The sequence below is a fragment of the Triticum dicoccoides genome, chromosome 3B (assembly GCF_002162155.2).
Source record: "Triticum dicoccoides isolate Atlit2015 ecotype Zavitan chromosome 3B, WEW_v2.0, whole genome shotgun sequence".
Classification (NCBI taxonomy): Eukaryota; Viridiplantae; Streptophyta; class Magnoliopsida; order Poales; family Poaceae; genus Triticum; species Triticum dicoccoides.
This window is the reverse complement of record NC_041385.1, coordinates 730,830,106-730,835,313: the sequence shown is the minus strand read 5'-3', so window position 1 is coordinate 730,835,313 and position 5,208 is coordinate 730,830,106.

The window sequence follows — 5,208 nt, the reverse complement described above, 5'->3', positions numbered from 1 at the left end:
CCACTATCATCATTCCTAAGGGTCTATCCCTGCATTTCTGAAGGAAATATGCCCTAGAGGCAATAATAAAGTTGTTATTTATATTTCCTTATATCATGATAAATGTTTATTATTCATGCTAGAATTGTATTAACCGGAAACTTAGTACATGTGTGAATACATAGACAAACATAATGTCACTAGTATGCCTCTACTTGACTAGCTCGTTGAATCAAAGATGGTTAAGTTTCCTAGCCATAGACATGAGTTGTCATTTGATTAACGGGATCACATCATTAGAGAATGATGTGATTGACTTGACCCATTCTGTTAGCTTAGCACTTGATCGTTTAGTATGTTGCTATTGCTTTCTTCATGACTTATACATGTTCCTATGACTATTAGATTATGCAAGTCCCGTTTACCGGAGGAACACTTTGTGTGCTACCAAACGTCACAACGTAACTGGGTGATTATAAAGGTGCTCTACAGGTGTCTCCGAAGGTACTTGTTGGGTTGGCGTATTTCGAGATTAGGATTTGTCACTCCGATTGTTGGAGAGGTATCTCTGGGCCCTCTCACTAATGCAAATCACCATAAGCCTTGCAAGCAATGTTACTAATGAGTTAGTTGCGGGATGATGCATTACGGAACGAGTAAAGAGACTTGCCGGTAATGAGATTGAACTAGGTATTGAGATACCGACGATCGAATCTCGGGCAAGTAACATACCGATGACAAAGGGAACAACGTATGTTGTTATGCGGTTTGACCGATAAAGATCTTCGTAGAATATGTGGGAGCCAATATGAGCATCCAGGTTCCGCTATTGGTTATTGACCGGAAATGAGTCTCAGTCATGTCTACATAGTTCTCGAACCCGTAGGGTCCGCACGCTTAACGTTCGGTGACGGTTTATATTATGAGTTATATGTTTTCATGTAACGAAGGTAGTTCGGAGTTCTGGATGAGATCATGGACATGACGAGGAGTCTCGAAATGGTCGAGACGTAAATATCGATATATTGGACGACTATATTCAGACATCGGAAAGGTTCCGAGTGATTCGGGTATTTATCGGAGTACCGGAGAGTTACGGGAATTCACCGGGGAGTATATGAGCCTTATTGGGCTTTAGGGGAAAGAGAGAGGGGAGGCTGCGCACCCCCCCCAAGGCCTAGTGCGAATTGGACTAGGGGGAGGGGTTGCGCCCCCTCCTTCCTTCTCTTCTCTTTTCCCATTCCTTGACTCCTACTCCTACTACATGGAAGGGGGGGATACTATTCCCCGTGGGAGTAGGACACCCAAGGCGCGGCATAGAGAGGGCCAGTCCCTCCCCTCCTCTCCTCCTTTATATACTGACGCAAGGGCCACCTCTAGACACACAAATTGATCTATTAGTCTATTCCAGCCGTGTGCGGTGCCCCCTCCACCATATTCCACCTCGATCATATCGTAGCGGTGCTTAGGCGAAGCCCTGCGTCGGTAGCAACATCATCACCGTCACCACGCCGTCGTGCTGACAAAACTCTCTCGTGAAGCTCTGCTGGATCGAAATTCACGGGATGTCATTGCTATGTCTTGAGCTTGCATTGGTTTTCCTTAAAGAGGAAAGGGTGATGCAGCACAGTAGCGTAAGTATTTCCCTCAGTTTTTGAGAACCAAGGTAGCAATCCAGTAGGAGGTTCCTCACAAGTCCCACGCACCTACACAAACAAACAAAGAACTCGCAACCAACGCAATAAAGGGGTTGTTAATCCCTTCACGACCACTTGCGAAAGTGAGATCTAATAGAGATAATAAGATAAGATAAATATATTTTTGGTATTTTATAATATAGATGTAGAACATAAAGATGCAAATAAAAGTAGATTGAAAGCAAATATGATAAGAGATAGACCCGGGGGCCATAGGTTTCACTAGTGGCTTCTCTCAAGATAGCATAAGTACTACGGTGGGTGAACAAGTTACTGTCGAGCAATTGATAGAAAAGCGAATAATTATGAGATTATCTAGGCATGATCATGTATATAGGCATCACGTCCGCAACAAGTAGACCGACTCCTGCCTGCATCTACAACTATTACTCCACACATCGACTGCTATCCAGCATGCATCTAGAGTATTAAGTTCATAAGAACAGAGTAACGCATTAAGCAAGATGACATGATGTAGAGGGATAAACTCAAGCAATATGATATAAACCCCATCTTTTTATCCTCGATGGCAACAATACAATACGTGTCTTGCAACCCTTTCTGTCACTGGGTAAGAACACCACAAGATTGAACCCAAAGCTAAGCACTTCTCCCATGGCAAGAAAGATCAATCTAGTAGGCCAGACCAAACCGATAATTCGAAGAGACTTGCAAAGATAACTCAATCATACATAAAAGAATTCAGAGAAGATTCAAATATTATTCATATATAAACTTGATCATAAACCCACAATTCATCGGATCTCGACAAACACACCGCAAAAAGAGATTACATCGAATAGATCTCCACAAGAGAGGGGGAGAACATTGTATTGAGATCCAAAAAGAGAGAAGAAGCCATCTAGCTAATAACTATGGACCCGAAGGTCTGTGGTAAACTACTCACAACTCATCAGAAGGGCTATGGTGTTGATGTAGAAGCCCTCCATGGTGGAATCCCCCTCCGGCAGAACGCCGGTGATGGCTCCAAGATGGGATCTCGCGGATATAGAAGGTTACGATGGCGGAAATATTTCTTTGGTGGCTCCCTGGATGTTTTCGGGATATGTAGGCTTATATAGGAGGAAGAAGTACGTCAGTGGCCGCCTGAGGGGCCCACGAGACAGGGGGCGCACCCTATGGGGGGGCTACCCTCTCGTGGCCGCCTCGGCTGCTTCTTGACTTGCACTCCAAATCCTCTAGATCACGTTCATTCCAAAAATCACGCTTCCAAAGGTTTCATTCCGTTTGGACTCCGTTTGATATTCCTTTTCTTCGAAATACTGAAATAGGCAAAAAAAACAGCAATACGGGCTGGGCCTCCGGTTAGTAGGTTAGTCCCAAAAATGATAATAATGTGTAAAATAAAGCCCATAAACATCCAAAACAGGTAATATAATAGCATGGAACAATCAAAAATTATAGATACGTTGGAGACGTATCAAGCATCCCCAAGCTTAATTCCTGCTTGTCCTCGAGTAGGTAAATGATAAAAACAGAATTTTTGATGTGGAATGCTACCTAGCATAATTCTCAATATAATTTTCTTTATTGTGGCATGAATGTTCAAATCCAAATGACTCAAGATAAAAGATTATAAAACATAAAAATAATAATTCTTCAAAGCATACTAACAAATAATCATGTCCTATCAAAATAACATAGCCAAAAAAGCTTATCCGTACAAAATCATATAGTTAGGCTATGCTTCATTTTCATTACACAAAATACTCCCATCGTGCACAACCCCGATGACGAGCCGAGCAATTGATTCATACTTTTTAACACTCTTCAGCTTTTTCAACTCTTACGCAATGCATGAGCGCAAGCCATGGACATAGCACTATGGTGGTCTACTGTGGTGGTTGTGAGGACAAAAAGTGGGAGAAGATAGTCTCACATCAACTAGGCGTATCAGCGGGCTATGGAGATTCCCATCAATAGATATCAATGTGAGTGAGTAGGGATTGCCAAGCAACAGATGCACTAGAGCTATAAATATATGAAAGCTCAACAAAAGAAACTAAGTGGGTGTGCATCCAACTTGCTTGCTCACGAAGACCTTGGGCATTTTGAGGAAGCCCATCATTGGAATATACAAGCCAAGTTCTATAATGAAAAATTCCCACTAGTATATGAAAGTGACAACATATGAGACTCTCTATCATGAAGATCATGGTGCTATTTTTGAAGCACAAGTGTGGAAAAAGAGATAGTAGAAATTGTCCCTTCTCTCTTTTTCTCTCATTTTTTCTCTTCTTTTTTTTCTTTTTTTTTCTTTCCCTTTTTTTTCTTTCTCTTTTTTTTCTCTTTATCTTTTTTGTGGGCTTCTTTGGCCTCTTTTATTTTTATAAAGTCCGAAGTCCCATCCCGACTTGTGGGGGATAGTCTTCATCATCCTTTCCTCACTGGGACAATGCTCCAATAATGAAGATCATCACACTTTTATGGATTTACAACTCAAGAATTACAACTCAAAGCTAGAACAAAATATGACTCTATATGAATGCCTCCGGCGGTGTACCGGGATATGCAATGAATCAAGAGTGACATGTATGAAAATTATGAAGGTGGCCTTGCCACAAATACGATGTCCACTACATGATCATGCAAAGAGCAATATGACAATGCTGAAACGTGTCATAATAAACGAAACGATGGACAGTTGCATGGAAATATATCTCGGAATGGCTATGGAAATGTCATATAGGTAGGTATGGTGGCTGTTTTGAGGAGGGTAAATAATGGGTTTATGCTACCGGCGAAAGTTGCGCGGTAAAATAGAAACTAGCAAAGTGGAAGGATGAGTGTGCGTATATCCATGGACTCACATTAGTCATAAAGAACTCATATACTTATTGCAAAAGTCTACTTAGCCCTCGAAGCAAAGTACTACTACCCATGCCCCAAGAGGGATAGATTGGTAGGACAAAGTCCATCGCTCGTCCCCGACTGCTACTCATAAGGAAGACACTCAAATGAGCACCCCATGCAACAAATTTGTCATACAACTTTTACCATACGTGCATGCTACGGGACTTGCCAACTTCAACAAAAGTATTTCTCAATTTCATAATTATCCACTAGCATGACCCTAACATTACTACCTTTATATCTCAAAACAATTATCAAGCATCAAATTGATCCTAGCATCCAATTTATTTTCTATGATAACTTTTAATATACCCAACTTGGATGCTCATCATTCTAGGACCAAATTCATAACCAAAGCAAATACCATGCTGTTCTAAGATACTCTCAAAATAATATAAGTGAAGCATGAGATACTAGCAATTTCTTCAAAATTAATCCACCGCCATGCTCTAAAAGATATAAGTGAAGTACTAGAGCAAAAACTATCAAGCTCAAAAGATATAAGCGTAGCACATAGCATATTCTAATAAATTATAATCAAATAGGCTTCTCCCAAAAGGTGTGTACAGCAAGGATGATTGTGGTAAACTAAAAAGCAAAGACTAATATAACACACGACGCTCCAAGCAAAACACATATCATGTGGCGAATAAAAATA